The 19,613-nt window shown below is 41.0% G+C and overlaps 1 protein-coding gene across 2 annotated transcripts in view; it reads left to right on the top strand.

Annotated features, from left to right (window-relative positions):
* Positions 1–1,956: 1,956 nt before the first annotated feature.
* The window catches only part of LRRC8D (leucine rich repeat containing 8 VRAC subunit D), a 108,765-nt gene continuing 91,108 nt past the window's right edge, over positions 1,957–19,613 (top strand). Inside the window, exons 1-2 of one of the 2 annotated variants that reach the window (XM_067467776.1) lie at positions 1,957–2,214; positions 13,597–13,837. The gene's annotated coding sequence lies outside the window, so the exon portion shown is untranslated. The remainder of the gene's footprint in view (positions 2,215–13,596; positions 13,838–19,613) is intronic. The other variant, XM_060773893.2, reaches the window with a different exon arrangement.

Here is a 19,613-nt window from a genome sequence, read left to right as displayed (position 1 = left end):
AAGCAGTGATTTTTCCTTTTTGTGTCACCCAGAGTGGTAATTCATGGTGTCACACCCCTGGACCTCTTCTTGTATCAGACCATACAAAATCCTTAATTATGGGTTGGTGGGATTTTTTTTTTTTGCATTGACATTAATTGTAAGTCGTAATTCCCATACAGCCAGGCAGTCCCTGAATTACAAACATCCGATTTACAAATGACTTATAGTTAAGAACAAGGGTGAGACAACCGGAAGTGAGATAAATCTAACCTTTGAAAGAGAAAATCACTCCTGAAAGAGTTATTATCATGGGGAAAAGGGGTTGCCACTGAAACTTTATTCCCAATCTTTGTTTCCACCACAAGGCAATTTTTTAATCCAATTATCATAGGAACAGAAAGTGAGGAACTCCTATAAATACCCAAATCCATGGAAGCTCAGGTCCCATTATATCTTCTGGCTCAGTAAAAGGGCGTCCCTTATATAAAAGGGCAAAACCAGGATTTGCATTTTGGAATTAAAAAAGAATGTTTCCAAGCTGTGGATGATTGGACCCAGTGATTCAGAATCCATTGATGCAAATGAACGACTCCATTGTTGTTTATTCGTTCAGAGACTGTTGATATGAAAGGCCTTTATAACTCCAAAGATATATTCATTTTTTAAAAAAATATTATTTTTATTTAAAAAATATGAAATTGCTGCTGAAATACTGCCAAAATATTCAGAACCTGTTGATATGAAAGTCCCACTGTGAATGCAAGGAATTTTAAAAATTAATTTCTCATTTAAAAATATGAAATTGTTAATGAAACTATAGAGTTCATAGCCTGTTGATATGGAAGGGCTACTATAGCTCCAGGGATACATTTATTTTTTAACAAGTACATATGAAACACTATGCAAAAGAATTCAGGATCTGTTGATTGAGGAACCTAGAATATTTTCATATCTATATCGATATCTATATCTCTCTATATATAGGTAATGGTTTCCCCTGATATTAAGTCAAGTCATGTCCATCTCAGGGGTGGTGGTGGGGGTGGGAGGTGTGCTCATCTCCATTTCTAAGCTGAAGAGCCGGCATTGTCCATAGACACCACCAAGGCCACGTGGCCAGCATGACTGCATGGAGCGCTGTTACCTTCTCGCCAAGTCAGTACCTATTGATCTACTCACATTTGCATGTTTTCAAACTGCTAGGTTGGCAGAAGCTGGAGCTAACAGTGGGAACTCATCCCTCTCCCTGTATTCGAACCACCAGCCTTTCGGTCAGCAAGTTCAGCAGCTCAGCAGTTTAACTCACTGCACCACTGGGGGCTCCATTTCTCTCTATATATATATCACATAAAACAAATATGAAATTGCTGCTGAAACACTGCTAAAGGATTCAGAACCTGTTGATGTGAAAGTCCCACTGTGAGTGCAGGGAATTTAAAAATATGAAATTATTACTGAAACAAAAGGATTCTGACTCTGTTGGTATGGAAGGCCTACTATAACTCCAAAGATATTTTCATTTTCAAAATTATTATTATTATTATTTATTTTAAAATGTGAAATTGCTGCAAAAACTAGGACTATTATGTTGCATTTTAATGTATGCTTTTAAATGATGTTTGCATGTTTAAAAGTACCATGGTAGTTGTAAGCCGCCTTGAGTCCCCCTCGGGGTAGAGAGAGTAAATAAAATAATAATACATTGCTGCTGGAGCCCTGCACAGAAATTCACCAGCCACCTCTTCCTATCAGAGTGATACCTGCAAGCCCTCCCCTGCAGTGACGTCACGGAATCCTAGGGTCTCAAGGCAGCAGCAGAGGAAGCCTGGCTGCCTTCTCCATTCATTTGCCGCTCTTTGCAGGTGGGAGGCCGAGGAAGGGCCCGGGGAAAAGGCGAAGGCGAAGGCTAGGCTTGGAAGCGACACCCTGCCTGCCTGCCTGCCTGCCTCCCTCCCATAAAGCCCAGGGAAAGAAGGCGCCGCCTGCCGCCCATCACATGGGCCCGGCCGCGGGTGCCATTGGCTGCGTCCCAGCCACTCACTCTCTCACTCACTTGCGGCTTGCAGCGTGAAGGGAGCCCAGCCGAGCCTTCCTCTCTTGCTGCTCCCGCCGCTGCTTCTCCGTCTTCTGCGTCTTCTTCCTCCGAGGGCTGCCTTTGGAGCTCTCCCATCGCCTTCCGGCCTCAGCCGCCCGCATGGCTGCTCCCCTGCCTCCCTGCCCGGCCAGATCGAGGTGCGTAGAAGCCCTTGTCCCTGGATGCCCCTCCAAGGACGGCCAAAACAAGCTTCTCTAGGCTCGCAGCCAGGTTGGGATCTCTCAAAGGTGGGAAGCGCCCGAGGCCCACCTGCACTCGCCATCTATTGCAGTTGGGGTCTGGGAAGTTGGATAGGAAACTCAGGCCCCTTCCACACAGCTGAATAGAACACCACATTTTCTGCTTTGAACTGGGATATATAGCAGTGTGGACTCAGCTAACCCAGTTCAAGGCAGAAATTGTGAGTTATTCAGCCTTGATATCCTGGGCTACATATATTGTAGGGCCACGCTGCCATACAAAATCCAGCACGATCTGCTTTGAACCGGATTATACTGCAGTGTAGACTCATACAAACCGGTTCAAAGCACATAATCCGGATTATATGGCAGTGTAGAAGGGCCCTGATATTGTTATAGGGCTGTATGGAAGGGCCCTGAGGCTGCTTCTACACGGCTATTCAAAATCCAGCATGATCTGCTCTGAACTTTATTATACTGCAGTGTAGACTCATACAAACCGGTTCAAAGCACATAATACGGATTATATGGCAGTGTAGAAGTGCCCTGATATTGTTATAGGGCTGTATGGAAGGGCCCTGAGGCTGCTTCTACACGGCTATTCAAAATCCAGCATGATCTGCTCTGAACTGGATTATGCTGCAGTGTAGACTCATATAATCTGGTTCAAAGCAGATAATCCGGATTATATGGCAGTGTAGAGCGGACCTGATACTGTAAACGCGTGCTGCAATGGACTTATGAATTTCAGTCCCTTTCCACACAACTGTATAAAATCCACATTGAACTGGGTTATATGGCAGTGTGGACTTGGATAACCCAGTTCAAAGCAGATATTGTGAATAATTCTGCCTTGATATCCTGGGTTATATGGCTGTGTGGAAGGGTCCCGAGGCGGCTTCTACACTGCCATATAAAATCCAGCATAATCTGCTCTGAACTGGATTGTACAACAGTGTGGACTCATATAATCTGGTTCAAAGCAGATAATCCGATTATATGGTAGTGTCGAAGGCCTGATATTGTAAAAGCATGCTGCATTGGACTTCAGAATTTCAGGCCCCTTCCACACAGGTGTTCAAAATCCACATTGAACTGGGCTATATGGCAGTGTGGACTCAGATCACCCAATTAAAAGCAGATATTGTAAGATTTTCTGCTTTGCTATTCTGGGTTATATGGCTGTGTGGAAGGACCCTCCGATTTTTTTAAAAAGTACATATATATAGTAGTATTTTGCATAACACTTCAAAATAGCCGTGTTCTGCGCATCTTTACTCTAAACCAGGCATGGGCAAACTTCGGCCATCCAGGTGTTTTGGACTCCAATTCTGGGAGTTTAAGTCCAAAAACCTGGAGGACCAAAGTTTGCCCGTGCTTGCTCTAAACAATAAATAAATAACCTCTTATCCAAAATTATGGAAACATAGCCCCCTTCTCCACCTGCCATATAAAATCCAGATTATCTGCTTTGAGCTGAAGGCCCTTCCACACAGCTCAGAATATCAAAGCAGAAAATCCCAAAGTATGTGCTTAGAACTGGGTTATCTGAGTCCACACTCTGATAATGTGTGATTTCCTGCCTTGATATTCTAGGATATAGGGCTGTGTGGAAGGGCCCCCAGATAGCAGAGTGATTACAATTCCCATGCTTCCATAACAGTGAGTCGTGGTAGTGAAAGCGGAGCCAAATTGCATGCTTTCTACAGTGTAGAATAATCTACTCATAGGAAATCCTGGGACCTGTTTGAGGTCCGGATAGTGACTGCACACACTACAGAGCATTGATGCACATTCAGGGCTTCCTTTTGCATACTTTTGCAGGAGTTTGTTGTCTGGCTGCCACAGGTGGAAGCTAGCTCCGAACTGCATTAAATGGTCAGTGTAGATGTGGCCTGAGGAGCCTTCCACACAGCCATTTAACCCAGAATATCAAGGTAGATAATCCACAATATCTGCTTTGAATTGGGTTGTCTGAGGGCCCTTCCACACAGCCCTATATCCCAGAATATCAAGGCAGAAAATCTCACATTATCCCAGTTCAAAGCAGATATTATGGGATGTTCTGCCTTTACATTCTGGGATATAGGGCTATGTGGAAGGGCCCCCAGTCCACACTGCCATATAACCCAGTTCAACGCAGATAATGTGAGATTTTATACAACTGTGTGAAAGGGGCCTGAGAGAAAATGGCCCCTTGAAGGCCAGCATCCTCTTCTCTTCTTCCCTCTGTGTGGCTACGAGATCTGAAACCACTAATGCATCTACACTGTGGACTGAATGCAGTTCGACCCTACTTGAACCGCCATGGTTGAACGCTGTGGGATCCTGGGAGGTGTAGTTTGGCAAGGTCTTTAGCCTTCTCTACCAGACTGCAATTCCTTGGATTCCATAGTATTAAGCCATGGCAGTTCAAGTGGTGCCAACCAATTCATTCCACGGTATAGAATCCAGTGATCCTCAAAGTTCAGTATTCCAGGTGTTTTGGACGTCAGCTCCCAGAAGCCTTAGTATTAGGGATTCAGGGGCTGAAGTCCAAAACACCTGGAAGACCAGAGTTGGGAAAAACACCAATGTGGGTGCATCCCAGGTAATATGGACCAGCCACTGATTGGTAGCCTGTGCCTACTGAACTGGACCGAAATCTAAGAAGGTGATGTAGAGATACTCATAGGATTGCTCCGTTAAAGTGAATTCAGGATGAGTTTTTAAACTTGAGGACATTGGTTTTGAATTATTTGTTGCTCTGGAGAGACTAAATAGCCTGTCCGCTTAGTGCTGAACACAAAGTTTGTCTGGCTGCAAGGACTGGTCTCCTCTTTCCCTCCTCTTCCCAAAGTCTTCTGAAAAAATAGGGCAGATGTGAAGTAATCTGGAAGATGGATGGGGATCTTCTGCCAAAGCAAAGTTCACATTCTGGACCACAGCATAGGTAGATTTTTTGTTTTGTCATCTCAGGAGCGACTTGAGAAACTGCAAGTTGCTTCTGGTGTGAGAGAATTGGCAGTTTGCAAGGATGTTGCCCAGGGGACGCCCAGATGTTTTTGATGTTTTACCATCCTTGTGGAAGCCTTCTCTCATGTCCCAATATGGGGAGCTGGAGCTAATAGAGGGAGCTCACCCGCACTCTCGCCAGATTCGAACCTGTGGCCTGTCGGTCTTCAGTCCTGCCGGCATAGGGGATTAACCCACTGTGCCACCGGGGGCTCCGAGCGTAGGTAGATCATTTGATGTTTAACTGGGGTTTCTAGAGTTAAGAGATGTAACTTGAGTCTAAACATGTGCTCATTGTAAATGAAACCAAATTTTGATGACGTAGTATTACTGCTTTTTGTGCTGACATCAACTCTTTAAATGGATAGGATAGATTTCCTTAATTGTTTCTGTGTCCTGTGTGTGAAATATCGGCCTTGTTTACATATGATCAGATTTATTGGTCTTCAGTCTATGACATTTATTTGGATTGAGTGGATGTCAAAAGTGAGACCACTTAGCTAGGTGTGGATTATTCTGACCAAAGGTCCAAATACACTGTAGTATTAATGTAGTTCGATACCACTTTTTTCTCTGTCAGGTAGTTCTGGTGCCTCACCAAACTACAATTCCCAGCATTACATTGCATTGAGCTAATGCAGTTGGACCTCCCGGTGGTGCAGCGAATTAAACCACTGAGCTGATGAACTTGCTGACTGAAAAATTGGTGGTTCGAATCTGGGGAGTGGGGTGAGCTGCTGCCGTTAGCTCCAGCTTCTGCCAACCTAGCATTTCAAAAATATGCAAATGTGAGTAGATCAGTAAGTACCGCTTCGGTGGGAAGATAATGGTGCTACATGCAGTTATGCTGGCCACATGACCTTAAAGGTGTATATGAACAATGCCAGCTCTTTGGCTTAAAAATGGAGATGAGCACCACTCCCCAGAGTCGTCGGACACGACTAGACTTAATGTCAAAGGGAAACCTTTACCTCTACCTAAGGCTGAGAACAGCGGTATATAAGTAAGGTAAATAAATAAATAAATAAATTAACTCAACGGTGTAGACGTACCGTGAGACTTGAGATACTTCTCTTTCCACCCCCCCCCCCACCTTAATGGGGGAGTCTATCTGATTAGCAGATCCAGAGGGATGATGATACAAATCTTACTGGGTGCCAGTGCCCATGTTTTTGGAAGAAAGAAATAGACCTGTTGCCTCCTGTCAAGATGTTGTGTCTTGAGGCTATTGGCACTGCCTCTTGAGAAATGTGCCCCGTGACTAGGAAATGAAGTATCTCATTACCAGACCTGAGACTTCCTGCTCACGCTGGTGTTGACGATGAAAACTGGAATACCTCCAACATCATAGCAAGTCCACTGAAGTTTGGAAGGCTAATATCCTTGGATTAAACTCCTTTGCAAAAAGTCCTTTCTTCTCTCTCCCTCTTTTTCTTCTCCTGCCAACATTGCCTTGCCTCAGGGACACCCATAAATGCTGTTTCTGAGAATACAAAGAGAAATTGGTTTTGCTGCAGACGTGGAAGAAAATGGACTGGAAGGAGTTGGGTTTTCCCCTTCCACAATTCAATGTTTTGCATAGCCAGATAATGGGAGGCAAATGTTGTAGTAAGTATAAAATATGGCAGTGGAATTGCAAGATTTTCATAATGGAAAGCCAGTTGCCCCAATCTGTTTAGTTAAACAGTGCTCTATAATGTGTGATGCTTTCGTCAACATTTTGTGCCTTAGGTAATATCAATTGAGGCTGTTTTTCCTCACACATTGCGTAAAGCACCGTAAAGGCACACATATTAGTAAGGAATGGCATTTGGTGAATAAACAGACATTTTTGTTTGATTTTGTTTGTTCCTGTTCTTGCTCTTAAATAACACATCTCTCCCAACAATCCTAGCCTTTGATGAAGTTTGCTGGGAGTTGTAGTCCAATAACACATGAAATATTACATGATTCCTACCCTCATCCTAGACCAGGACGTCTTAAACGTTTCCACTTTTGACCCGAGAAATTATTACGCAACCTGGGTATAGTAAAAGGTAAAGATTTCACCTAATATTAAGTCTAGTTGTGTCCGACTCTGAGGGGTGGTGCTCATCTCCATTTCTAAGGCAAAGAGCTGGCGTTGTCCATACACATCTCCAAGGTCATATGGCCAGCATGATTGCATGGAGCGCTGTTACCTTCCTGCAGGAGTGGTAGCTATTGATCTACTCACATTTGCATGTTTTCAAACTGCTAGGTTGGCAGAAGCTGGGTCTAACAGCAGGAGCTCACCCTACTCCCTGGATTCGAATCACCAATCTTTTGATCAGCAACATTTGCAAGGTTTATTAAACAGACTGATTTTCCTTTTTATGAAGTATTCCTGAAGCATATTCTGCAGAATTTACTGTTACACACTGCACAATGGATTTGTGTAAATGTCTAAAACTGCCTTTGTTGCCAAATTTTCGGCACCCCAATGTTGAGCCAAAGGGACCCCATTTTGGACCAAGGCCAACAGCTTAAAAAGCAGTGTTCTAAAACAATTTTCTTTCTTCCCTGGAAACTCTCATGGACTGACACATCTCTTAAATGGTGCTGTTCTAGGAGAACAAGATTATTTTAGCTTAATCCAAGTTTGTGACAGTTGTCTATGGAGATAACTACAGAAATACTGGAGAATAGAGAAGCAGACCATCATTAAATAGCTTTCCATTGTATATTGGTGGTGTGACCTTTTTTTATTAATGGAATTGAAATACATTTTTATGCTCCGATTTGATTTGGACTGATTTAACATGTTTGTTCTACTTACGTTTAGTAAACAAAGCTGAAAAAGGGGGCCAGGATCCAGACTTAGTCACACAAAGTAAATCCATTGAAACCAGTGAGATTTACTAATGAGATTAGTTTAATGAGATTCTAGTAGTTACTCTAATCATGGCTAAATCTGGATGCAACCCAAATTTTGCCACGTTAATCTTACATACTACCTGTCTCATCTTAGCATGCTCAGAATGCATTTGTCATTTGGTCATTAATGAAAGCAAGCTCCATAAAGCAAATAGTCTTATTCCCTATTTTCTTTCAAATTGTTCAGGAGAAGGTTATGCTGTCTCTACAGAGCAATGAGATGACTCTCTTTCTCTCTCTTTCCTCCAGCTTTTAAACAAATCTAGGCCTCTGCTTGTGTGCTTAATCTTAAGTGTGTGTGTTTTTGGAACAAGCCAGCTTTATATGGTTTGATGTTAGATTCCCCCCCTTCAATCCATAATAAAGTTTCATCTGTCAGGTTTGGATGATGCAGCAAGTTGAGGTCTTCCCGAAACAAGAATAGGGATTTATTTATTTCATATAAAAAGCATTGCATAGATTAGTATAAAACTGATAAAAATAGAAGAGAGCGCAGGCGGCTAAATATCTTTTGACCAAAAACGGGCAACAGCAATGACATTGTGTGTAGCCTCCAACAATTCTTCCTCTGTACATGAGGCAGGGCATAGTGGACAAGCATACAGATGTAGAGTTGTCTGTTCTGCTCCATAGTCACACAAGCTGTGGGATTTTTTTAGGTAGTGCCATTTTGCCAAGTTGCCAACTCCACTTCTGAGTGTTCATGGAGTTCCAAGTTGCCCATTCTTGGTTTGCCCCTGGAGGAAGACCTTTGTGGGGGGCCATCCACTTGGGATTTCGCGGTTGTTGCTGGGGGGACACCAAGAGGAGTGGTAGTTCTCATACAGCTTTTCCTTGATTTGAGTCTACTGGGAATCAAAGAGTCCTCTGATTATTTCTGGACCGTATCAACAGGAGTACATTATCTGGATCATGGGAATAGTAGTAACACTCAGTTCCACTCTCATTAGGCCTCACCTGGAATAGTATCTATCTCCAGCTTTGGGCATTACAATTCAAGACTGATATTGACAAAGTGAATTGTAACAAGAGAATCATGACCAAGATGTTCAAGGCCAGGAAACCAGCCCCTCTGAAGTATAACTTAAGGACCTAGGTATAGTTAGCTTGAGAGGACTAAGAGGCAACACAATAGCCGTCTATAAGTATCCAAAAGGATGTCATTTACAAGATGGAGTGAGCTTGCTTTCTGCTGCTCAAAAAGCTAGAACATGAATCCGTGGATTTTAATTACAACAAAAGAGACATTAAGTAATGTATTTATTTTGTGTCCAAAGCATTTCATACATAAGTATAAAACTGATAAAAATAGAAGCGCACAAGTGGCTATATAATTTTGGACCAAAACCAGGCAACAGTGATTGCATTCTCTGTAGCTTTAAGCAATTCTTCCTCTGTATATGAGGCAGGGCATTGTGGACAAGCATGCAGATGCTGAGTTGTTTGTTCTGCTCCAGTCGCACAAGGTGGAGGATTCTTTTATGTAGTGCAATTTTGCCAGGTTGTCTTTTGATCTGCTCACTTCACTTCTGAGTCTGCTCAGGGACTCCCAAGTTGCCCATTCTTGGTTTGCCCCTGGAGGCAGACCTTCGTGGGGGGCCAGCCAATTGGGATTTCCTGGTTTAGCTGGAGGAACATTATGAGGAGTGATGATTCTCATGAAGCTTTTCATTTATTTGAGTCTACTGGGAGGAGGCTGATAGCCATGCAGTGGATGGCTTTCACCTTATTTCTCTCACAGTTAGCAGCAACTTCCCATTGCACATCAGCAGGGGCAATGGCAGCCAGCAAGTGTAAGTTTGAGACATCCACTGATTATTCTGCATGTTTCGTTCAGTGCTATGTTCACCTGCTTCACGTGATCAGACTTACGCCAAACAGAGCAGGCATACTCAGCAGTTGAGTAAGACAAAGCCGGGGCTGATGTTGTTATTGATTTTGGGTCTGCACCCCATGTGCAACAGTAAATTTCCACAGGATGTTTATTTATTTGTTTACTTCATTTTTACCCCGTCTTTCTCACCTGAGGGGACTCAAGGCGGCTTACAGCTCCGGCAAGAATTCAGTCCTGGTAAAAACCAACAATAAACAATAAAAACATATATCACAGTTAAAACAATAAACAGTTAATCAGTAAAACACATAAAACAACATACAGATTAAAAACATACAAGGTGCATAGTCCCATTCATCCGATAACCTTGCTCAAATCCTTAATTCAGACCATGTCGAAATCTGTAGTAACTTATTCTTTGAACGTATTGTCGAAGGCTTTCATGGCTGGAATCACTGGGTGGTTGTAGGTTTTTCAGGCTGTATGGCCATTTTCTAGAGGCATTCTCTCCTGACGTTTCGCCTGCATCTATAGCAAGCATCCTCAGAGGTGAGGTCTTTGAACACTTGTGTGCAAAACCAAGTCTTTAGCTTTTTTCTGAAAGCCAGGAGGGATGGAGCCTATGATGTTGCTGGGCAGCGAGTTCTACAGCCGAGGAGCCACCACTGAGAAGGCCCTGTCTCGTCCCCACCAATTGCGCTTGCGAAGAAGGTAGGATCGAGAGCAGGGCCTCCCCAGACAAGCTTAATATCTTAGGCCCGTCGCAAACTAGGTTCCTGCTGGAGAAACCCTTGCTAGCAAGTCCCTGACGTCATGAGCCTGCGCCTCTCTCCCCGCCCCTTTCTCCACCCCTTTCTCTTTGCGAGCGTGGTTTTTCCTTTGCTAGGGCAGCATTGCCCGCATTTTCTCTCAGTTGAATTCTGCCAACTGAGAGAAAATGCGGGCAATGCTGCCCTAGCAAAGGAAAAACCACGCTCGCATGGAGAAAGGGGCAGAGAAAGGGGCGGGGAGAGAGGCGGAGTCTCGTGACGTCAGGGACATGCTAGCAAGGTTTTCTCTCGCAGGAACAGAGTTTGCGACGGCTCTTAAAGATCTTAAAGTTCTAGTTATTGTGTGCAGCTGCTTTATGCTTGGTGTTCATGCATTCTTTCTTAAATGTTAGTATTTGATCTAAAGTGGCACTGGGATATTTAGGATGGAACCAAAAAAAAAGCATTGCCTTTAAACATTAAGTTATCATTTGGAAGAACTTCTTGACTGTTAAGGTTGTTTGACAGCGGAAAGGGCTGCTGCAGAGGTAGTACATTATCCAACTCTGGAGGTTTTTAAACAAAAGTTGCATGGGCATCTTTCAGTAGTGCTTTAGTTATATGCATGGCAGGGGATTGGTCTGAATGACCCTTATGAATTCTTTAATTCTATTAAAGTCATGGCTTCTGTGTTCATTTCTCCAGTGACTTCTCAGATAGCAAAATATTAGATCCATATTTTTAGAGAGAACAAGGTATAGTGTTTTGCAGAAATCTATTTTTATTCCTTTTTGTCTAAGAAACTAGCATTATTCAAAGTTTCTGAAAAATTTACATTAGTAGGCATTTCTCTCTAAAGGAGTATGCCACTGATTTCATATAAAGTGGTATATAAATAAAAAAAATCAGAATCCTTCTGTGGGTATAAAATCAAGGAGTGCTTGGTTTAAGGATACCGATGGCAGAAGCACAGCCAGCATAATTTGCAACCGGATTTGCTTAGGAACTTAGTGAGATGCAAACTCATTGCACGCAGTGAAAATTACTGAGGCATAATTCTCAGCCAGTGCAGTAACATTACACTCTAGTACAAAGTGTGCATCGAAAGGATGACAGCCTTGAACACATTCCTGAACATTTGCTTGCTTATTTAAGTGTGACAACTTCCATTGTTAAATTGGGCAGGCTTTCAAAATTCTTGACTGTATAAATATTGTCATTGTAATTGAGAGTGAGGGCAGGTTGCAATTTATGTGCATTTCCCTATAGACTCTCCGCAGCTGTTGTAAACATCTTCTGTGTAAAAGCTTCCAGTGTCACTCTTTTGTCTCAAAAGGCATAAAATTGCATTACATCAAAACACATTATTTCATGGGGATAAAGGGAGTATAAGAAAGCATGTTAGTATGGGTAGAAATATTGCATTCCTCAATATATATATATATATATTTGTTTGGGAAAATCCGTTGACTTATAGAAGTGGGCAGCTATCTATAAATTTGTTATAGAAACACAGAAAGAGTTAAAGGAACAGTTAAAGCCCTAAGTGGTTCCGGCCCATCTTACCTGCATGAATAGATCTCTTTCTATGTACCATCTCAGAGCTTAAGATCATCTGAGGAGGCCCTACTCTCAGTCCCACCTTTCTCTCAGGCGTGATTAGCGGAGACGAGAAGGAGCCCCTGGTGGTGCAGTGGGTTAAAGCACTGTGCCGACAGGACTGAAGACCGACAGGTCGCAGGTTCGAATCCAGGGAGAGACAGATGAACTACCTCTATTAGCTCCAGCTCCTCATGCGGGGACATGAGAGAAGCCTCCCACAAGGATGATAAAACATCAAAAATCATCCAGGCGTCCCCTGGGCAACGTCCTTGCAGACGGCCAATTCTCTCACAACAGGAGAGGCTGCTCCTGACACGACAAAAAAAAAAGCGGAGACGAGAGACAGGGCCTTCTCAGTGGTGGCCCCTCGGCTGTGTAACTCCGTCCCTAGGGATATTAGATCAGTCCCTTCCCTACTGAGGTTCCGCAAGAGAGTGAAAATGTCACTTTGTAACCAACTCTTTAGAGGACTTGTGAAATAGATAGACTTGGAACAATATGCAATGACCACTGGAACGGCCCAGATTACATGTTTAACTCTTAATATATTGTTTTTAAATGTTTTAATTGTTTTTAATGCACTTTTAAATTCTATTTTAATATTTATTTAAGTGTACATTGTGTTTTAAGACATCAAATTGTTGCCTATGTGTAAAGCCTCCTTTACAGCCTCCGGGGTGAGAAAGACGGGATAGAAATGTTGCAAATAAATAAATAAATAAACAGTGTGAGTATATAGAATCTGAAAACTATTGTTATTTGAAGATCATTGCTGAAATACTGTTGTTAGTCCTGAATAAAGTAGAATTGTTAATGAGATTGATCTATGTGTTGATTCATTACTCAGCAGTTGATTGAATGGGTTTGCTCTAGTTGGAAATAATCAACATGATGATGCCAGCTGATCATTTAGTATTAGATAGACTTCGTAGCTGTAGGCTTCATCAATGTGACATTCCTGATAGATGGCTGTCCAGACTCTGCATGAATACACTCGGAAAAGATCTAAACTTAATAGATGTAAATGTCCTTCAATAGGGGGTTATGAATAGGAATTGGATTTCCAGTTACTACTGGTTTCATTTTGCGGGGGGCAATCCGTCTCGTGGTTACTGGAAAAATTGGCCAATGGGCTCCTTGATTGAGTTTGCTTAGCCTTGCTTTATATAAAACACGCTGACCCATATTCTACATTGCCTATTTGGTTATGCATGCATAACTAAGTAACGTTGCCTGGCCTGACTTGCCCCCAATCTCCATTTGCAGATGGCGGCTGTACAGGGAAGTGCAGATCTGTTCATTTGGCAGGAGGGACGCAGGAAGATTACTTCTCCAGATCTCTCCCACACCTGAGTGAAGCTGTGACAAAGAATTGCAACAGGAGTTCTACTTCTGTGGTCGCAGGATCACTTGTCACTTGCTGGTGGAAGGGGATCAAAACGTGATACTCCTGCACCCTGATCCCCTGCAGAACAGATCCCTATATTGTGGTGTGGCTTGCTGCCTGGTAAAGTACATTTGAGAGGGTATTTACAGTTGCGTTAGTGAATATAAGACAGTTGTGGATCCCTAAATCTCTAGGTTATAAATCCATAACTGTGATACAAAACATCAGCTGGTCTTTTTACAAGTGAGCATATATTACCTATTAATTTTGTTCATTCCACAAATTAGAAGAATATGCAATCTGCACTCAGGACAAGAGGCTACCACCAGGCTACAAAACAGATACATTGGATTGGGTTTCTGTGAGTTTTCTGGGCTGTATGGCCATGTTCTAGAAGCATTCTCTCCTGACGTTTCACCCACAACTATGGCAGGCATCCTCAGAGATTGTGAGGTCTTTTGGAAACTAGGCAAGTACGGTTTATATATCTGTGGGATGCCCAAGGGTAAAAGAACTCTTGTGTGCTGGAAGGAAGTGTGAATGTTGCAATTGGCCCCCTTGATTAGCCATAAATGGCTTTACAGCTTCAAAGCTTGGCTGCTTCCTGCCTGGGAGAATCCTTTGTTGAGGTGTGTTAGCCGGCCCTGATTGTTTCCTGTCTGGAATTCCCCTGTTTTTTGGGTGTATTAAATACCAGTATTTTAAAAACTCTAAAATCAGAACAGTAAATAAAGAAGAAAACTCCAAGAATGGGGGAATTCAACAGAGGGAATTTTTCTTAATTTTCCTAAAGAGGGATATACATCCACTTCCACATGCAAAGATGAAATATTAGTACAGTAGTTTTGATCTGTGGGAGAAAATGAATATTTCTTTGCAGTATCCTTCACATATTTAAAGGCTCCAAGTGAGAACTATTCTGCAGAGAAATACATATGTGTGTGCAAAATACGTATTTTCTACACACATTTTTTTGTGTCTGTGCAAACATGTAACTAGTTGTGCCCTGCCACGTGTTGCTGTGACCCAGTCTGTGTAGATGTGTTTTCTGTGTGTATATATTTGTGTATATATGTGTATATATGTGTGTTTGCGTATATATGTGGTTTTGCGCATGCATTGTAATGTATTTTTTGTTTTTTGACTTTTTAAGACTATATTCTGCTGTGTTTTTCAGTGTTTTTATGAGTGATGGTCACTCGTTGGCCTGATAGGTGCATTGTGTCCAAATTTGGTGTCAATTCGTCCAGCTGTTTCTGAGTTATGTTAATGAACATTACATTTTTATTTATACAGATTTATACAGATTAATAATAACAATACTGTCTTTCCAAAAAGTACAAAATAACTTCACTGAACTGAAAAGATTTGTGTGTTTGTTCATGTGTAAATATATATTTATATCAATCTGCCTGGAAGATTTTAATCATGCTTGGTAAATGGTTAAAACGTTATACGAGTATTCATTTTACATGGTACACTGAAAATTCTAGTATTGAGAGGCCCCCATCTTTCATGTTTTCTTTGCTGCACATACTGAATGATTGGACTTGTTTCTTTTATGGCTTTCCCTCCTTTCCCCTAGGTTACATCTGCTATTGGGTCATTTTCCCTTCTAGCTCTGTAGTGGGCTGAGAGAGGCATTTCTTGCTGTTTTAGAATCCTTAGTCATTGCTCATCTTAGCAGCTGCAAAGCAGTCCTCCGTCTTCCTGTGTTACTAACATTATGGTTAATATGCTTCTAACAGCCCCATGAAAATTGGCTAGGCCTGATCCACAGAGGCACTGCTTAATCCTTAGAGATTAGACAAAATCTTGGGGATTTAGGTTGTGTATGGATTGGGCAACATCTTGGTTGTGTTTTGTGTAGTTTAGATAGCAGAGTGTGCTCGTGCCTTGTATTTTGTTTTCCTCGTTCTGCATTCGAAGTACATTGTCTCCTAGACATTGGTTCATACCAGGGTAGGTCCTTAGGACAGGTTAGAATGTTAATTTATGCAATTTGGTAAAGCACTAGTTGCCTAGAGCTATCTTTTTGAACTGTGGAGCCTTTAGATCAACCTCTTACTTTAGATGACTACAGCTTTTCTTTGGGGGACAATTATTAGAGGCGTGATTATGCTGGTCATAGACAAATGTAAGCCTACCAGTAGTTAGTAGCAGAGTCTAGTGGGCAGTGTCACTTCCCTCTTTCTGAAACTTTCTGAGTCCTTTTTTTCTCTTTCTTTCTTTCTCTTTCTGTTCTTCTGTGCGCAGCTGGCAACCAACCTACTGAGTGACATGTCAATCTTGTCATAGGTCTGAAGTGGTCAAATGAAGGGAATGTTCGAAGTTATCCCATTTTTGAAATTAGACCTACGGTTCCTATATAATAATAATAATAATAATAATAATAATAATAATAATAATAATATAATTCATTATTATACATCACACAGACCTAGACACTTCCCAAGTGTCTGACGTGTGATCCAATACAACAGCCAGCAGATTGTCCGAAGCTTTGATACTCCATGGTTTGATTATGCTCAAATTGTAATATTGTCAGTATTTACATTTTTATTGCTATAACATGTGTTTATCCACATATATAAACTCATGCACCGTTTTATTCTTCCATGAGTCATAGGAATCAATACAGTTCCCCTGAAGACATTGCTTTGTGTCTTGGGTGCACTTCTGGATTGAGTGCTAGTCTAGATGCTTGAGTTTTTGCCATGACCATGCATCGATCTGCACAATTACATTCCATACATCAGCTGTTCCAGTTCCTAGATCTGTGTGATCTGACCACAGTGACACATGTCTGATAGTCACATTGTATTACCACTACTGTAATGTGCCTTTGGAGGGTTTGTGGTTTCTTTGACTGGTATTGAAAGCTGAACTGAAAAGATGGTAAGATTGTGCTTGGCAGTTTTCTCATCATGCATTAATTTATCAGGCCATTTTCACATACGATCCTTTGGAACAAAAAATCAGGTAGAAGCTACAGTGGAATTATGAATTTCAGATTTTAAAAATGTGATATATATATATTATGTGTGTGTGTATGAGTCTTGTACTATTCTGCAGAGCACTTCAAATTGCAGTGGTCTTTGTATCTTTTTATAATTGGAAAATTGTTTTCATGCATGCTTTGCAAGTAGAAACAGATTAAAGAAAGAGACTAAGGCCCCTTCCACACAGCTGAATAAAATCCCACATTATCTGCTTTGAACTGTTGGATACGTGGCAATGTGGACTCAGAAAACCTAGTTCAAAGCAGATACTGTGGGGTTTTCTGCCTTGATATTCTGGTTATATGGCTGTGTTGGAGGGGCTCTCAATATCAATAGTTTTGAGAAAATGGAATTGTTTTGTATGGGAGAGGAATCTCATTTAAAAAACTAACAAAAGAAGGGTAACTTTGGCTGTGTCATCGCTACATCTAGTGGAAGAGTCAAAAGTGTTAATTTTTTGTATTCCAAGATTTTGCTTGACAAAAGAATGGAAGAGATCCAAATCTTGAAAGATTAATATGATTTAGCGATTTGGCAAGAGAAACTAGAATAATGTAAAAACTGCCTTAAGAACTTTAGTTTGAGCTTCAGAATGATGAATGACATGGCAGAAATCAAGGATTTTGGGGATACCGCAAGAGAATTTAGAAGCATTAACCAGTTTTCAGGTGGAAAGGGAGGACCGCAGTTTGGCATATGAAGAAATAATAACTTAAGATGGAGGTTATTGGCTAAAGCAATACAATTCTGAAGTTTCATAAATAATCCTGGAGGCTATACCCAGGGAAAATTCTGGCTGCTTGGACAGAGATATAGAGAGGAACAATATCTCTATACTCAGAGATTTATTTATTTATTTTGTATCAAAAGCATTGCATAAATTAGTATAAGACTGGGAAAATAGAAGGAGCACAAGTGGCTAAATATCTTTTGACCAAAAACGGGCAATAACAACAGCATTGTCTGTACTTTCCAACAGTTCTTCCTCTGTACATGAGGAAGGGCATAGTAAACAAGCATACAGATGTGGAGATGAGATCAATATATAAGGGAGGTTTTGAAAGAAAAATGATGACATTTGGTGGCCAATTTTTGGAAGGGGAAAAATGGAAACAAAAAATCAGAAATGTCTCAAAGAAGGATATTTCCTTTTCAGGTTTTATATTACTTGATGATCGGTGTCTAATATGTGAAAGTGCAAAGATTTGGCAAAAAATATAAAACTGAAATGTATGTAAGAAAGAGTAAAGAATTGAGGATTGGCTTTTTTAGTTTAAGATGTTAACATGAAGGTTGTTCACTGTGTTGAAGGCTTTCATGGCCAGAATCACTGGGTTGCTGTGAGTTTTCCGTATGTATGACCATGTTCCAGAAGCATTCTCTCCTGACGTTTTGCCCACATCTATGGCAGGCATACATCAAGGAACCACTGACCACATAGGGAAGCAGATGAAGAAACACAACATACAAACTATCTACAGATGCATTAAGAAAATCCAACAAATGTTACATTCAGCAAAGGACAAGAGGGATCCTCTCACCGTGAACCATGCAGCTGTGGACAAATCTACATAGGGACCACCAAACACAGTATTGCCCAAACACGAATCAAGGAACACGTAAGACACTGAGACTACTTCAACCAGAGAAGTCAGCCACAGTAGAACGCCTAATGAATCAACCTGGACGCAGCATATTATTTGAGAACACAGAAATGCTGGACCACTCTAACCACTACCATGTCAGACTACACAGAGATGCCACTGAAACCAACAAGCATGTGTACAATTTGAACAGAAAGGAGGAAGCCATGAAAATGAAAAAAAAAATCTGGCTATCAGTATTTAAAAAAAATGTTTAAAATCAGGACAGTTAATAAAGAGCAACATTCAAAAAGCAGGGGAATTCTAGACATGAAACAATCAGGGCCAACTGACACCTCCCAACAAAGGATTCCCCTAGGCAGGAAGCAGCCATTCAATGCTAATCAAGGTGACCAGTTGCAACATTCACACTTGCCTCAAGCAGACAAGAGTTCTTTCTCCCACCCTGGACATTCCACAAATATATAAACCCCACTTGCCTAGTTTCCAACAGACCTCACAACCTCTGAGGATGCCTGCCATAGATGTGGGCGAAACATCAGGAGAGAATGTATCTGGAACATGGCCATACATCCTGGAAAACTCACTGCAACCCAGTGAAGCTTGTTGTTTGATGATGATTTGGTATCAATGAAGTGGTCATAAAATAAAGTTTGTTGATCTAAGAAATGAATTTCTAAATTATTATTAAGGGTGCTTTATAAAAATATTTAAAAGGGTTTAATGACTGGTAATAAAAATGAAAGGAAGAGTGTAATTTTCTGTGCGGATGGTTCAAAGAGATAACTAATGTTTTGATAGAATGATAGGTTGATGTTTAATGAAAACTAAAGGAGGTAATTTGATTAGTTTTTCAGAGGTATATAGATAAGCGGCAAAGGGTTTTGTTTATCTTAGGTTGCGTAAGGAGTAATATTAATAGCTGAAGACTACTAATAAAGATTATTGTTTTAATATACTTTTTATGTATTCATACATATTTTGTATGGAATATGTGCTAATGTATGAATTTTGATTTTAAATAAGTACTTTATACAAAGAAGTTGATGATTTAATGTTTGAGAAAAGCATTTGAGATATTTATAGATTAATGTAGGTTAGTCACCTCTGAAGAAAAGATTGAAAGTCACTTTTTCTTCTTTTGGCGTTTATCTTACTTTCTTTTCTTGACTTTTTTCTTGTTGTGTAATGTATTGTTATCCTTTTGTCATATGTTTGTAAATCTTTAATAAATAAAAATATGGTTTGTTTTAAAGAAAGAAAACATGTCAATGGAAGATAATAAAAAGG

The sequence above is a fragment of the Anolis sagrei genome, chromosome 4, assembly GCF_037176765.1.
Source record: "Anolis sagrei isolate rAnoSag1 chromosome 4, rAnoSag1.mat, whole genome shotgun sequence".
Taxonomy (NCBI): Eukaryota; Metazoa; Chordata; class Lepidosauria; order Squamata; family Dactyloidae; genus Anolis; species Anolis sagrei.
Note: the sequence above shows the minus strand (reverse complement) of the source record. Positions and strands in the feature narration are given on the sequence as shown.